The 17,357-nt window shown below is 47.0% G+C and overlaps 1 long non-coding RNA gene across 1 annotated transcript; it reads left to right on the top strand.

Moving 5' to 3' along the window:
• Nucleotides 1-5,268: 5,268 nt before the first annotated feature.
• LOC117414097 (uncharacterized) lies at nt 5,269-9,082 on the top strand. The gene is made up of 3 exons (XR_009308858.1): nt 5,269-6,124; nt 8,082-8,145; nt 9,055-9,082. It is a non-coding gene; the product is annotated as an uncharacterized LOC117414097 (long non-coding RNA).
• The last annotated feature ends 8,275 nt before the right edge of the window (nt 9,083-17,357 follow it).

The following is a 17,357-nucleotide window of genomic DNA, read 5'->3' as shown; positions in this document are numbered from 1 at the left end:
ATTAGATCAATAGAAACAAACAGTTTTTGAAAATGAACTATGCACATATTATGCTGAACGTGTATTCCAGTTTTACTGTTTTTTTCATAGCAAATAACGAAAAAGCATCGCACCGCCCTCTTGAGCATCGCACGGCCCTCTTGAGCATCGCACCGCCCTCTTGAGCATCGCACGGCCCTATTGAGCATCGCACAGCGCTCTTGAGCATTGCACAGCGCTCTTGAGCATCGAACAGCCCTCTTGAGCATCGCACAGCACTCTTGAGCATCGCACAGCCCTCTTGAGCATCGCACAGCCCTCTTGAGCATCGCACAGCGCTCTTGAGCATCGCACCGCGCTCTTGTGCATCGCACAGCCCTCTTGAGCATCACACAGCGCTCTTGAGCATCGCACAGCCCTATTGAGCATCGCACAGCGCTCTTGAGCATTGCACAGCGCTCTTGAGCATCGCACCGCCCTCTTGAGCATCGCACCGCCCTCTTGAGCATCGCACCGCCCTCTTGAGCATCGCACAGCACTCTTGTACATTTTCCAGTCCTGCAGTTCTGATACAAGTCACTCGATTATTGCAAAAACACTGTCCAGCACTATATTCAAAATCACATGACATTGACCTTTCAACTTGCTTGTGTATTACTACAGAGTTGAAAGGTCAGAATTGTCACATGGTTTATAGGGTTAGTTTCAAGTATTTTTTGGAACGGAATACTGTTATGGAAGTGTGGAGTTTAATGCCTGTCTTGTTGACTGGTTTTAGTATCAAAGTAACAGGGCAGAGGCTGGGCACAAATCGGCAACCCTGCACACCACAAGCGAGCATCTTAACCACTATGCCAAAGAGCCGGACTCGTCTGCTTTAATGGTTATAGAGTTTTTCACCTCATCTCATCTCACTGACGGCACAGAACCCATAACAGCACTGTATCACACAACCCTGCCTGTTACATTAACGCAGTGTTTTATAACACATCTGTCTGTAGTGCTTATAAAATTAAACTGACTGCTCTCTCTTAATAGCATGACCAGCTCTCTGCTGTTGATTAGCGTTTGCTGGCAACATTCCCATTGTTTATTTCCTGGAAGATAAAACAAATCTGTTAAATGTTAACAAAACAAACCAGCCAGCCTTTGAGATAGCTATGGGAAATTTTCAAGATTCAGAAAAGAGAGCGATGAGGCACAGCGCTCTTGTACATTGCACAGCACTCTTACACAGCAGCACATTTTACCACGTCAGAGGCTCGGCTGGTCGGGTCATCATTTAGTTCAGGTACCCTGGAAATGATAAAAGCTTGCTGAAGATTGGTGCAGTTGTCATGTTCATCATGCAGAGTGTGATGGACAGACAGACACAGTAGTAGGTGTGTGGGAGCGCCCTGTCTGTGACAGTGTTGTGAGATTAGTGGCGTGTGGGAGAGCCCTGTCTGTGTGACAGTGTTGTGAGGAGATTAGCGGCGTGTGGGAGCGCCCTGGCTGTGTGACAGGCTGTGTTTGAGATCTCTGGGAATAGCACACAGCCAGTGGAAAGCTTGGCAGGGCATCTCTTCAGGCAAGCACCAACACCTGGAGAAACACGCAAACCCCCCTGCCTGCCTGCCAGCCCGGGCCTCTCCCATACAAGCACAGATGAGCTGCCATGGTGCTTTGTAATGAGAGCAAGTGTCCACTGGGGGCAAGGCTGTGATCATTGAACTCATTTCACTTGTGATCTGAGCAGCCGGATTCAAACCCAAGACTCCAGAGGTGACAGGCACGAGAGACGAGTAGCAGCTTATTATTGTTGTTTGTGATCAATTATGTATGGGATGCACTGAAGACGTTTGTAGCCACATCTAGAGAACTGGTCTTCCACAGGTCATGAAACTTGGTATGGGCATTGTTTGCTTAGCACAACCTATTTTTGAGCTCTCCTAATCTCCTCTTTTATCACAAAGTTCCACATACTGTGAATAAGTGGTCTACTTTTTCATTGTGCAGACACCTGATTGGTTGAGATGTTGATGGCAATATCTTGGAACATGCTTCTACGATTTGATTATTGGACAGGCTGTGGATGCAGGTTGAGGTGACCAGCTGTGACAAAGTATCTGAGTGGATGCAGGTGCAGGGGTGATGCAGAGCGGTAATGAAACAGACAGAGAGGTTTAATCCGGTTTGGAAAATAGTGTTTTATTATTTTGTTTTGTATCCAGGTCTGGTGTCCGATAACAACAATAACGGGTTTGCAAACCCAAACAATAATAATAACCGAACACGTATCCGCCCCACAATCGTACAGTCCTGTGTGCGTGCAGTAGTGCTCGTGGTGGTTGATACAGGTTATATTTGTGACAGTAGTGGTGCTGTACTGGCTTTAGTGCTGGCCCTCGGCGACAGCTCCGGAATTGTGTTAGCCGTCTATTGTGGTGTAACAAACGACGATTACACACAGACAAACAAACAAACAACACTCACGATACTGCTTTCTCGTACAGGGGGTCTCTCACAGGCCTTCTCAGTTTAATATGTAAAAACCAAAATGAAGGAACAGATTACGATTCTCCATCCCCTTTTATGCTGTCACACATGACCCCTTGGTAAACGAGTGCAACCGCCTCTCCAGTCTGCGGCTGCCACATCGCTTTCCTTCCGGGTCAATGCCGTTATTGCAACAGAGTCTCACCCCCTTCTTGGCTGGCTGACTTCCCTTGAACCCTGGGAAAGAACTGTCAGGCCAGCCCATCCAAGGAACTCTCTGCTTAGCACCCTCACAGGTCGGAGGGTGATTTACAACCAAGAATCATTGTATTTGTGTCACACCAACGTTTTCAAGGTAAAGCACAAATCCCTCCATCTCCAGCAGACTGTCTAAGTGCTTGGGCGCTGTCCTGCACACTTTTAATAGCAGTGTGCTCAGGGTTTTATACTTTACGATGGCTAGGTGGCACTGTGCCAGGCAGTCATGAGATTATTGCAACAATACAAACTCCAGCCTCGCCCCCTATAAAACCGAGTCTCTGAACATAGCAAACCTGTGAAGCTTCCAGGAAACATGTCAATACAGAGCTGATTATTCTCGCTGCATTATAAAGTCTCGTCATACAGCGAGCATTGTGGGAAGTTGGCAGGTGGAGATGCCAGCATGGTTGTTGACAGGATTGAAAGATGCCTGTAAGTATTACTGCATTATTCATTAAAATCCCATGTATTCATTACAAGCCAAATCAAGCTCTTAAAGTTTATTTTTTCACATCCTTATTGTGTCTTATGGAGAACAATGTTGTCTTTCAGTGCTAGAATTTGTTCAGGCAGCGATTTAGATATTTCCAGCGAGCGACTGGAAACTGCTTCATCACTCATTTAAATGGCTGCTAGCTGTGCAATATCCTGTAATTTGCAATACCTGCCCAGGTCTAAAAAGGTTTAAGGACAGTTTTGTGAAGGACTGTTTTTTTTTTTTAAAAGCCCTGGTTGATTGATCTAATCAAATTTGCAGTTCTATCAAATCTTTTTTCACAGTTTTAGAAGTTTAGGGTTAGCAGTCTGTCCTCGTTTTCAAAGTACTGTTTTAAACTAAGACTGTTTTGAACTGTCTTCACAAGACATCCCTTCAGACAGCACTCGAGGGTTTGAGAGTAGGCAAACTGGCTGTCCTTTTGTCTTTAACGTTTATAACGGCTTCATTCTTTCATTTTAAAAATACCTGTGTAATAAACTTACCAAAAACTTTAACATGTTCCTTTTAGAGAAGGGATCCTGGATAATTGCATTTTGAACATATCCCAAATATATAATGACTGAGAGACATTACTGAAAGGGGAAAGTGGGTTTCTAGAAAATCCATTCTGAGGGTGCAGACTCTTCAGTAAGACACAAACAAGAGTAAAAGTGGTTGTCGGCATCATCAATGGGGAAACAGACTGGTGGCATTATCACCCCACTGCAGCCAAGCAGCCAGCCCCACAGTGAGTCGGGAGTGTCATGTATCCAGGTGGCAGTGCTGTGACTCTCGACACCACACCACACACTGAGAGGGAGAGAAAGAGAGAGGGAGGAGGAGAGAGAGGGATGAGATTGAGGAGACAGGCACAGGGGGAGGGAGAGAGGGATGAAAGTAGATAGGCCCTGGACTGACACAGGGAGAGGAGCAGACAGAGACGCACTCAGCTGTGAACCGGCTCCATCAGAGAAAGACCCTCGATCACATCGATCAGCCTGATCTCCACACTGTCTGGAGACTTCAGTGGCACTGACTACCAGGAAAACACAATGGTGTTACAATAAACACACACAGCATCGCAAAGAGTGCAAGAGACGGTCGCCAGCACCATTGTTTATAAATGCTATGAAAAAAATACCATAACAAGTCAAGTACACGTTTATACAATGTGTGCCTCTTTTTATAGGAAAATGTGAGCTCTATGAAGTGATGGCAACACATATTAGATGAGATTCATGGGCCTTATTTAGTAAGCGCTGTACTGTAAGCACTGTCCATTAGATGAGATTCATGGGCATTATTTAGTAAGCGCTGTACTGTAAGCACTGTCCATTAGATGAGATTCATGAGAATTATTTAGTGAGCACTGTACTGTAAGCACTGTCCATTAGATGAGATTCATGGGCATTATTTAGTGAGCACTGTACTGTAAGCACTGTCCATTAGATGAGATTCATGGGCATTATTTAGTGAGCGCTGTACTGTGTCCGGCAGGGTGTGTGTCTGCAGGAGACGCTCCGCAGGAACAGAAGGCTTCAGGCAGCAACAGTGAGACAGTGTGCCTGAATCACATCACTACCACATCACCACCACAAGGAGAGGCTCACAGCAAGAGGAGCCATGGACTGCCTCAGCACACACAGGGCTAGGTAACCCGTTCCATACCCTCACCACTCTGTGTGAAGAAATGTCTTCTTAATTCAATCTGCGCTGTATTTCCAACAGGTCCTCTGCTCTACAGTATATACAGTATATCTGAAGACACACCCATTTCTATAGACCCCCCCTGCACTAAGACCCCCTCCTGCACTGAGGAGAGACCCCCCTGCACTGAGGAGACACCCTCCCTGCACTGAGGAGACCCCCCCAGCCTGCACTGAGGAGAGACCCCCCGCAGCCTGCACTGAGGAGACACCCTCCCTGCACTGAGGAGACCCCCCCAGCCTGCACTGAGGAGAGACCCCCCCAGCCTGCACTGAGGAGAGACCCCCCTACACTGAGGAGACCCCCCTTGCACTGAGGAGACCCCCCCTACACTGAGGAGAACCCCCCACCCCCTGCACTAGCCCCCTCTGGTGGAGCACAGTGGTACCTGTTTCAGTTCAACAACTCGGATACTATTGCAGAATACCCTCATCGGAGCTGTTCAGGGAGTTCTTTAAGAGACCTCAAAAATAAACAAAAAAATAAACACAGACAAAAATAAAGGATGTTAATCAGACCACTTATAAAGAAGTACATACGTGCACACACACACACAAACACACACACACACACATCACAAACAGGCTACACAAGTAAATACACACACACTCCACATCACAAACAGGCTTCACACGGCACTGCTGTCACACGTTTAAACACATACAACATTGCTTGTTTTTTTCACTTTGACTCACTTTTACCAAAATCCAGAGATTGTCCAGCCTTCCTGTTGTGAGCTCAGCGAGTCCTGTGTTGACAGCCCTGCTCCAGGCTTCTGTTTGAATGTGTTGCTTTAGTGCGAGAATGATACAGGCTGTGGAACTGGTGTGTCCAGCAGCACAGTGATGTTTTGAACACAAAGCGAAGCACCAAGGACACGTGCAGCTGACCCTCGCAGCCTTGCTTTTTGCTGTCTCACATTCATATTTTGTGCTGTATTTGTATTTATTTTTTATCTGAAAGTAACTTCAAATATTTGTTTTGTTTTTTCAAATTAGAAAAACAAGGTTGGGTGGGGGGTGAGCTGTGCAAAGGATTTGGTCTCTGCTTCAAGGACAGTCTTAGTGCCATCTGTCTCAGTGTGACTGTTTCCCAAGAGTGACGTTCATTTGTAAAGTCCCAGAACACAGCTCCTGATGTTAATAGAGATTCTGAAGCACATTGCAGTGTGGAGTTCTGTGCAACGCGTCTTTACAAGGCTGTGATTTGAGTGTGTTTGAGGTAATGTAGATTCTGGAAAACTATGTTCCATATTTCAGTCCGTTTTCTACAATGTTTTCTTCTTTTTTGTCAAAGAAACTCTAATTGCACTGCTCTCAGTTTGCAGAGCTGTGTGTGTGCATGCATGCATGCGTGTGTGTGTCACCGATACTCTTATGTATGATTACAGGGAAACCCTGCATAGGCGACGCGTGAGTCTTTCGTTTGGGGAGGCTATTCCACACATTCCCCCCTGCATTTATTGAACCCAACGATGTACAGTAAGATACACACACACATACATACATATATACATGTATATATATATATCTTTTCGTCTTTTTGAGAACTTGTACTGTATAATAATTTATAGCACAAAACAGACCCCGAAACCACTACATAGATATTTGACATTTGTTTTTTTTCCAACTTAAGGTGGCCAAATAAATGAAGTTTAACACAGCACTAGCTTGTACTGTAAAACAGGTTCTGCCTATTTAAGCAAATCAGAAACACAGTCAGGATAACAAGCTGCACTGTTTTTAAAACCTTAAAATCCGTTAACCTGTTCTGCAGTCCTACAGTACAGAAATTTCTCACACCATTTCCATCACTTCACACCAATTTAAATCAATTAATAATATTTTTTTATATAGTGCCTTTCATAGTGGACCACCATCACAAAGAGCTTTACAAGATACGAGACTAGGGTGTGTGAAGTATGCATCAGCTGCAGTCACTTACAGCAACATCTCACCTGAAAGATAGAGCACAAGGAGGTTAAGCGACTTGCTCAGGATCACACAATGAGTCAGTGGCTGGGATTTGAATCGGGCACCTCCTGGTTACAAGCCCGTTTCTTTAACCACTGTACCGCACAGCCTCCTAATACTATTAATACTGACTAGTAGCTTGTAAACACACTCTTACTATTGTATTTATAATCAAGGGGCATTCAACGTATATATTTGCAAAAAAAAAAAAATTCTGCACTCTTACCGTAAACTTTTGAGTATCTATATGGGGCTCAGATCGGTGAGAAGAATGGACGTTAAACCAGCCAACCACCGTCTCCTCCAGTGACATTGAAATGCAACCAAATCTGTAATTTGGACCTTGGTGATACTGCAACACAGCACTGTTTACCTGTGTATCTCAAAACTGTCTTTGGTAAGCAAAACCATTCATTTTCATCAGAATATTAAAATAGGTTTTCATATTTGGAGTACAGTAAGCAGGCAGTTGCGGTTTTCTGTTTTCCTTGCAGACACTTTTTCAGAAGTTCAAAAGACCCTGCTTTCACTGAAAATTGATTGAAGGACTGGAAAAATCTAAAGAAAACTTCAGAAACATTAATAATCTGGCACCACAAACTGTTCTGAAAGGTGGCATTTGTTCAAACAGTCGAAGGAAGTATGTTCTGACTGTAGCGTTATCAAATTCTCACAAAACGCTGGTGCGTGAAAACAGACAGTATGCTACGAAAATATTTTGCCACAAGTTCTGTAAAGTCAGATTCGGATCAAGCTGTTTGTATAGATAACAGCAATTCAAATAAATGTAGAAATTGTGAAGAGGATGTTCCAAGCAAGGGAATGAGTGAAAAGGGGTATGGGGGGCTCAGATCGGCGGGAAGAATAGACGTTAAACCAGCCAAGCATCGTCTCCTCCAGTGACATTGAAATGCAACCAAATCCTGTATCTGTACTACAGTGTTGGTTTTGATATCCCAGCTGCCCTAGCGGTCTGGCGGTTGCGCAGTAAAATGAGAAATATGTTTGTTAGACCTGCTTTGCTCGCTTGCGGGGAAAAACATTGATCATCTTCTCTCACAAATATTTTTTGTGTTGGTCAGAACAATTTCTTGTGAAGGTTTGGGCAGTTTGTTTCCCCAAGCCTCTTATACTCGCCGCCTATGAAACCCTGCTAAGTATATTGTACTATTAACCTTATTTTCTTTCTCTTTTCCCTTGCACAGGTCATTTTTATATTCTGTTGGGCCACCACAAACCACACACAGATGAGCAGGGACCACCAGACAGGTAAGTATTGTAAACTTGGTTGCTTTTCTGCAAAGGAAAATCCGCCCCTAACCAATACGTCATCAGCAAGCGCATAAAAGCTCTGTGAGTTATTCTTTCATGTCGCTGCTTTTTGTTTCGGCTTCTCAGTCAAGCGCTGGGAGGCCGAAACGGGAGTTGACCGCTTAGAGCCTGGAGGAAGGGCTGACCTCAGCCACGGATTTCCTGAAGTTTCCCCCTAACAAATTTAAAATATGTGAGTAGGGTGTTTTTCCCTACCTGAGTGCTGAGCAGTTCGTATTTAGTTCTACGGGGTGCGTGGTCGGGTTGGACAGGCTGTGCTGTCTCCCCCAGCGCAGTCATGCTCTGGGGGACCGACCGCGTCTCAGCTGCTGATTTTCATTAAATTCAATATTTGGGGGATAGGTGGCAGGGCGCCACTGTGGAGCGTGGTAATTATTTATTAACAGGTAAGGATGTATTCAGCCTGGTCTTAACAGGTAAGGATGGATTCAGCCTGGTGGCTCTAATGAGGTCATTCGGCTCCTTGGAAGTCCTCGAGAGCTATTCCATCACATCCCAAAACAGAAGTCCCATGTAAACATAATTCAAACAGAAATTATAATATTGTGCAGCGTTATCAAACATCTAAACAAATATAAAATCATAATAAGTGAACATACAATAACATTTCATACTAAAGTGCAATAATTCAATTAACTCGACAATTAATTACAACAAATTATTTAAACCCCATTGATAGCGTTTGTCACTGGTGACGTGTTTCATGTGAAGTGCTTCAGAAACTCTCATTTCACTGCTGTCAGCTGTAGAGCTGTGCTGCGTGTGTTTCATGTGAAGTGCTTCAGAAACTCATTTCACTGCTCTCAGCTGCTCCTAACTGAGTCGTTTTCTCCATGCTGACCCCAGGCCTGTGCGCGGCCGCAGAGTGACCGCCCGCAATGACGGAGCTGGAGCCGGTTCTGGACTTCGCCTCTTCTGGCCGATCGGGCCGCCGCAACGCCCTGCCGGACGTCCTGGGGTCACCTGCTGGGGTCACCCCCTCCGACCTGCCCCTGAAACTGGCTGAACTCACACTCGCAGGTGCAGCACCCCTGCCTGTCTGTGTGTCTGAACTCACACTCGCAGGTGCCGCACCCCTGCCTGTCTGTGTGTCTGAACTCACACTCGCAGGTGCAGCACCCCTGCCTGTCTGTGTGTCTGAACTCACACTCGCAGGTGCCGCACCCCTGCCTGTCTGTGTGTCTGAACTCACACTCGCAGGTGCAGCACCCTTGCCTGTCTGCCTGTCTGTGTGTCTGAACTCACACTCGCAGGTGCCGCACCCCTGCCTGTCTGTGTGTCTGAACTCACACTCGCAGGTGCCGCACCCCTGCCTGTCTGTGTGTCTGAACTCACACTCGCAGGTGCAGCACCCTTGCCTGTCTGCCTGTCTGTGTGTCTGAACTCACACTTGCAGGTGCAGTCTGCCTGCCTGTCTGTGTGTCTCTGTCTGTCTGACTGCCTGCCTGCCTGCCTGCCTGTCTGCCGGTCTGTCTGTCTGTCTGCTTGCCTGTCTGTGTGTCTGTCTGTTTGACAGCATGAATCTATCTGTGTTTGTCTGACTCACTTGTGTCTGTGAGCCCTATTCACACTATTTTTATTAATGAGATTAAGTTTGCAGTTGCCTTTCTCCTTAGCATTGTTTTTTAATGGTACTGTTAAGGTCTTGTCACATACAACAGAAAGGACGCGCCCGAACTGAAATGGCACTCCAGAAAATCAACATGGGTTCAGTTCTCATGTTCTGTGTTTTTGTGACATATGTTGCCATTGTTTCAATTGTGAAAGCCCTTCCTGGTATTTTTGAATGTCTGTACTGATTCTCTGCACTTCTCTCTCTCTCTCAGAGGGGACGGAGGGGGATCAGTCCCCCAGTTCGGAGGCCCCCCCACCCCCTCCCTCAGAGAGCGCGGAGCTGAAGGATGGATCGTAGGACCCCGGAGCCAAGCGGAGACAGGAGCCACAAGAGGGAGGCAGAGAGGAAGGTGAGAGACTCCAACGAGACAAGGACAGTTTAGTCATGTGACCACTCCATCGCTGGAGGCCTGTGACCCTGACGTGAGGGTCGGGGTGAGATCCTGACCCCAGAAGGGAGAAGGCACGGATTTATCAAGGCAGGCAATGCTTTCCTTTCACCGCCCGAAGAACAAACGTAAATGACTGATAGTGCAGGACAGACAACGGAGTGTCACGGAGGAAGAGGGCAGGCTCGTACCTCGGCTTTATCACCAACTGCAACAGGCTATGCTGTGAACACTTCTGGATGCAGCATTGTATTGAGTATCTGTTTCAGTTTAAACAGTAACATGTATGTGTGTATATAGATAGATAGATATAATGTGTGTGTGTGTACATTCTGTATTAATATACACAGCCGGTGCAAGAAGAATGGAATGATTCACAGCCCCGGATGTAAAGACGGTTCAGTTGAACAGGATGGACAGCGATTCAGTGTTTTACAATAACCTTCACTCTGCTTTTCTTTCTGTAAAGAAAGAATATCACTTGTTTTTAAATCAGACACCAGTCTATTGGCCTTTTCATATGATCTTTTAATATACTGCTTCCGTTTCTTCTGGTAGCTTGGTAGTGAGTGTTGGTGCTGTAGAATAGTGCAGATAACACTGGGCGGGGTGTCTTCAGATTATCTTGGATATGTGAAAATCCAGTTTAGCTACTATTGTACTGCCATAGAAGAAACTCTCTTCTGCTGACCACCTACGGTAACCAGTGGCCAAATAGGTGTCTTTAAATGTGTTTGAAACGACACATCTCATTCTCAGGCAGTGTTGCTGTGTGGTCGTGCAGAACTAAACTCAGAAACCATTTAATTACAGAATCTCCTCCTCTGCCAATCAGGATCAGGTATCCGCCCCCCACAGAGCTTGCCCTCTAATCAGAATCAGTGAAAGCAAGTCTGTAGGCGGAGTGTGGGCGGCGGCCTGTGTCACATTTCTTGGTGATGTGTCGTGGCATACAGCAGATGAAACTGACGCTGTGATTTTTATTTTTTGTATTAATTCCTCCGATTCTTTTCTACTGAATGTCTTCTGATAGAGTGTTTAAATGTCTGGAGTCAGACCATCACATCACTGGAACTGACTGTAACTTTTCATTTGCAGTTATAATTAAAAAGAAACAAAGAAGACATTGCCAAAGGCTTCTTGTTGGAAAGTTTCTGTGATTTTTTTTTTATTTTTTCAAGCGCTGTGTATATCTTACGATTGAGTTTTTGAGGTTATGGAAGAACTTTGTATTTTGAAATTGCAGTGGCAGTTTTAACAGGAATGTGTATATGTAGTGCAGTGCTGTAGTTACTCCACGAATGAGGGCAGCCTAATAACCCGGACGAGCCCCCGAATGGTTGGAATGGGATGTCCAGGCCAGTGGAGCGCGAGTCAGTAAGGGGGGGCGCGACTATGAAACTCAGGCTGTAACAAGAAATCCATTTTACCAGCGCTGCAATCCTTCATCCTGCTGTGATCCTGCACTCTACAGTTCCCGGTTTAGACCAGCGATCCCAATCCAGTCACGCTGTTGCCTAGGGTGACCAGATTTTCAAAGCTCCAAACCGGGACACATTGTTAAATAATAATATCACTATGTAACACAATTTTTGTTCCTGGGTAGTAAGTGTTATTTCCTAATTGCTTATGCCTCAAAAGTATAGAAAATGGCTATTATTCCCCACAAACTTTGCTTTTGTGACCAGGACAGTGATATTTTGAAATTTACCTATTTCCAATGAGAAAAGGGGCGAATTTGTGTCTTTTCGTCAGAAAAAACAACATATGAATCCAAATTAACATGTATTTATACTAAAGTAATACAAAAATGACTACAGAAGATTTAGAAGTGAGTAGTTTTTCGAGATTTACGATTATACTGTAAATCACTTTCACGAATCAGCCCCCAAATGTAGTCTCCCATCATGTTCTCGTTATACTGTCCTTGGTAGCGGCGTTAAAAGTCCAGTATATCCTGGTGGAAGCGCTCGCCTTGCTCCTCCGAGTACGCTCCCATGTTCTCCTTGAATTTATCAAGATGAGCATCAAGGATATGGACTTTGAGGGACATCCTACAGCCCATTGTGCCGTAGTTCTTCACCAGAGTCCCAACCAGCTCCACATAGTTTTTGGCCTTGTGATTGCCCAGGAAGCCCCAAACCACTGCGACAAAGCTGTTCCAAGCCGCTTTCTCCTTACTAGTGAGCTTCTTGGGGAATTCATTGCACTCCAGGATCTTCTTTATCTGTGGTCCGACGAAGACACCGGCTTTGACCTTTGCCTCAGACAGCTTAGGGAAGAAGTCTTGAAGGTACTTGAAGGCTGCCGACTCCTTATCTAGAGCTCTGACAAATTGTTTCATAAGGCCCAATTTGATGTGCAGTGGTGGCATCAGCACCTTCCGGGGGCCCACCAGTGGCTCCCACTTGACGTTGTTCCTCCCCACAGAGAACTTGGTCCGCTGTGGCCAGTCCCGCCTGTGGTAGTGCGCCTTGGTGTCCCTGCTGTCCCAAAGGCAAAGATAGCAGGGAAACTTGGTAAAACCGCCTTGGAGACTGTGGCAATGTGCCCCGCCCCTGTGTGCATTTGTGTGTTATATGTTGAATGTTGTGTGCGTGTGTTAATGTTGGTGTATAGATTGGTACATGGGATATAAACGGGTCTGTGTTTCACGTGTATTTAAAAAGGTAGTTTTGTATTTAGGCACGAGGAGGGCACAAATCACTTCACGTGCTGGTTAAATGTAATATGTGAGCACGGGGTTGCACAGAATTAATTCACGTGCTGGGATTCAAGTGCATAATTAATTAGTAATTGAATCCCAGCACAACAGTATATATAGATGCACATTTTCATTCAGTCGGGGTTGGGTGTTCAGGGCGAAAGAACGGGAGAGAGAGAGGAGGTAAAAATAATAATAACAAGAATAATAATAAGTGTTTCTCACCGTGTTTGTTCGTCCCTGTTTGTTAGTGTCTGTCCGTTTTGTTTGTCTCTTTATTTTGGCTACCAGTGCCGTGCCCTGTGTTTTTGTGTTCCAACCTTTTATTTTCTGTTCTGTTTATTAAATGCTGAGCGCGATCACGCGCCCAGCTTCACCAAACCACATCTCTCTGTTTATTTATTTCCTGCATCTGGTCTGACGCCACCCACTCCGGCCGTCTTTGTGACACGTGGTGTCCTGCGTGGGATCTACAGCGCCTCCAGGACTCAGGCCAGAGCAGGAACCGCATTTTTTGAGAAAAAAAATAAATAAAAATTGTTGGATTACAAAAAAATATATATATAAATAAATAAAATGGGGTGGAAGGAGGATAAAGAGGTGAAGGACAGGGAGGAGGAGTGCCGCCTAAGGGCCAGACATCCACGGCGATTTAACAAGCCAACGCCGGGGTGCCTCCTCTGCGACCAGGATCATCTGTTCGCCAACTGTCCCTTCCGCAGTTATGAGGAGGAGCCTGAGCGTCCACAGCCTAAGTCGGAGGAGCCTGAGCGTCCACAGCCCAAGCGGGAGGAGCCCGAACGTCCTACGCCTGAGCGAGAGGAGCCCGAACGTCCTACGCCTGAGTGGGAGGAGCCCGAACGTCCTACGCCTGAGTGGGAGGAGCCCGAACGTCCTACGCCTAAGTGGGGGGGAGCCCGAACGTCCACAGCCCAAGAGGGGGGAGTCGGTGCGTCCACAGCCCAAAAGGGAGGAGTCGGTGCGTCCACAGCCCAAAAGGGAGGAGTCGGTGCGTCCACAGCCCAAAAGGGAGGAGTCGGTGCGTCCACAGCCCGAAGAGAGGGAAGTCGGGGCTTTCACAGCCCTAGGACCCAAGCTGCCAGCAGAGGGAGAATGCCTGCTGGTTCCACCTCCACCAGCAGAGGGAGAATGCCTGCTGGTTTCCCCGTCAAAGGCGGAGCCGCACCAGTTCCCTGCAAGAGAGGCAGAGCAGCACCAGTCCCCTGGAAAAGGGGGAGACTACACGCTGCTCCCACCTCCATCGGCAGGAGACTACACGCTGCTCCCACCTACACCGGCAGGAGCAGAGCAGCCGGAGCTGCCTCTGCCTCCGCCACCTCCACCGGAAGGAGCATAGCAGCAGGAGCTGCCTCTGCCTCCGCCACCTCCACCGCTTCCTCCACTAGGAGCAGAGGAGCAGGAGCTGCCTCTGCCTCCACCACCACTAGGAGCAGAGGAGCAGGAGCTGCCTCTGCCTCCACCACCGCCAGGAGCAGAGGAGCAGGAGCTGCCTCTGCCTCCACCACCGCCAGGAGCAGAGGAGCAGGAGCTGCATCTGCCTCCACCACCACCAGGAGCAGAGGAGCAGGAGCTGCCTCTGCCTCCGCCATGTCCACCAGCAGAGGGTGAATGCCTGCTGGGTCCATGTCCTCCAGCAGAGGGTGAATGCCTGCTGGGTCCCTGTCCACCAGCAGAGGATGAATGCCTGCTGGTATCACTTCCCCCACCAGCAGAGGAGGAATGCCTGCTGGTATTACTTCCCCCACCAGCAGAGGAGGAATGTCTGCTGGTAACACTTCCCCAACCAGCAGAGGATGAATGCCTGCTGGTATCACTTCCCCCAACGTCACGAGGAGAGGAGCAGGAGCTACCTCTCCCTTCACGAGAAAAACCAGGACTAGATGCAGGCGGTCTTCAGCAGCCCTTGCATAGGCTGCTGAGGAAAGCATGGGGAAGAACCGCCCGGCCGCAGTGGCCGAGAAGAGGGCTAAAACCGGCACCCCAGTTTGTCCTGACTCCCTGCCTCGCTTCGCCCGAGGATGCCAGCCGCTCCGCATCGCCTGGGGTTGCTAGCCGCTCCGCATCGCCTAGGGTTGCCAGCCGCTCCGCATCGCCTGGGGTTGCCAGCCACTCTGCATCGCCTGGGGCTGCCTGTTCCGCATCGCCTGGGGCTGCCTTTTGCTCCACACAGGGTGCAGGGTGCGAGGGAGAAGTGGAGCTCCCGCTGCCGCCTCTATGGCCAGGGGCTCCCCTCCCAAGTTCGCCTCCCGAGGGTCCGCTGCTGCTGCCGTCGCCTCCCGAGGGTCCGCTGCTGCTGCCGTCGCCTCCCGAGGGTCCGCTGCTGCTGCCGTTGCCTGGGGTTGCCAGGGATCCTGCTTCGCCTGGGGTCGTCGAGGGTCCTGCGTCGCCTGGGGTCGCCAGGGCCTCTGCTTTGCCTCGGGTCGCTACACTGTGGCCGGAGCTCCATGAAGGGGAGCTGCTGGCTATGAAGAAAGGGGGGGAGGTCAGGAGACCAGCTCCCCCAGCCGCATTTCCGTGGCAGGAAACACGGTGGCCGGAGCCCCACGGAGGGGAGCTGGCGGCCACAAAGAAGTTGGGGGAGGTCTTTCGCTGCCGGAGATCGGGGGAGAGGTCAGGAGACCACTTTCCCCAGCAGCAGTTTCGCTGCAGGAGTGGACCAGCATGCTGTCAGCCGTGCCACTACCGGCAGGGGTGCTGACAGCATTGCCAGCCATGGGCCCACTGAAGCCTCCCTTTCCAGCCCGAGACTTTGTCCTGGACTGCTGGGTTTTTAAGGGGGGAGGTGGCCGTTGAGGCCATGTGTGCTGCGCACAAGGAGGGGTATATGTGGCAATGTGCCCCGCCCCTGTGTGCATTTGTGTGTTATATGTTGTATGTTGTGTGCGTGTGTTAATGTTGGTGTATAGATTGGTACACGGGATATAAACGGGTCTGTGTTTCACGTGTATTTAAAAAGGTAGTTTTGTATTTAGGCACGAGGAGGGCACAAATCACTTCACGTGCTGGTTAAATGTAATATGTGAGCACGGGGTTGCACAGAATTAATTCACGTGCTGGGATTCAAGTGCATAATTAATTAGTAATTGAATCCCAGCACAACAGTATATATAGATGCACATTTTCATTCAGTCGGGGTTGGGTGTTCAGGGCGAAAGAACGGGAGAGAGAGAGGAGGTAAAAATAATAATAACAAGAATAATAATAAGTGTTTCTCACCGTGTTTGTTCGTCCCTGTTTGTTAGTGTCTGTCCGTTTTGTTTGTCTCTTTATTTTGGCTACCAGTGCCGTGTCCTGTGTTTTTGTGTTCCAACCTTTTATTTTCTGTTCTGTTTATTAAATGCTGAGCGCGATCACGCGCCCAGCTTCACCAAACCACATCTCTCTGTTTATTTATTTCCTGCATCTGGTCTGACGCCACCCACTCCGGCCATCTTTGTGACAGAGACCCATCAGGAATGCCACCATTTTGAAGTCTCCTATGACCTTGATGCCATCTCAGAAAAATGCAGATATGTATCCACTTAGGCAGCTGGAACTAAACTGAACTGGTGGGCTTAAGGCCCCTGTATTTATACTACTATTTATATTACTGGAAAGTTCTAGAAGTTACTCCAAGTTTACTCAGCACTGAATCTATCTGGAATGTTCTGGAAAATAGGTAAATTTCAAAATATCGCTGTCCTGGTCACAAAAGCAAAGTTTGTGGGGAATAATAGCCATTTTCTATACTTTTGAGGCATAAGCAATTAGGAAATAACACTTACTACCCAGGAACAAAAAAAAAAAAAAATTGTTACACAGTGTAATAATATATAGGCTGTTTTAATGGTTATTTAAATAGCCGTCCTCTCACTCTTAGTATTATCATTTTTGTAAGCAGCAGCTAATTTCAGTCACTCCTGGGTGTGTAATGTGTGGCTAATTAGTTTAAGTAACCATATTGTGTTGTATACATATTGATAGTTTTATATTGAGTTCAATAATAATAATAATAATAATAATAATAATAATAATAATAATAATAATAATAATAATAATAATAATAATAATAATAATACATTAAATCATTAAATAAATGTATGTTTTGGCATTTTGTTTCGCTCTCGCTCTCAGGCTCTATTGACATTGTTGTGGTTTATCCTGGTGGGTTCGGGTGCTTGCATCCTCCCTCTGTCTCGTGTCTGAACAGCTACAAAATGACTGTATTACACATAATTGTCGATTCATATTGAATAGAAACTAAATGAAAACTCATGGCGCACTGAGGAATAAGCATGCATGTCTGTGTTCATCACTTTATAAAAATAATGTTCTTGATTACCCCAGTTAGTACCTTGTTTTTTTTTATTTCATTTTGTTTTCACTGCAGGTGCCATAAATTAAAAGCAGGTATTTACATTATTTTGATAAAAGGTATTTAG

Source organism: Acipenser ruthenus, chromosome 25 (genome assembly GCF_902713425.1).
Source record: "Acipenser ruthenus chromosome 25, fAciRut3.2 maternal haplotype, whole genome shotgun sequence".
NCBI classification, from domain to species: domain Eukaryota; kingdom Metazoa; phylum Chordata; class Actinopteri; order Acipenseriformes; family Acipenseridae; genus Acipenser; species Acipenser ruthenus.
Note: the sequence above shows the minus strand (reverse complement) of the source record. Positions and strands in the feature narration are given on the sequence as shown.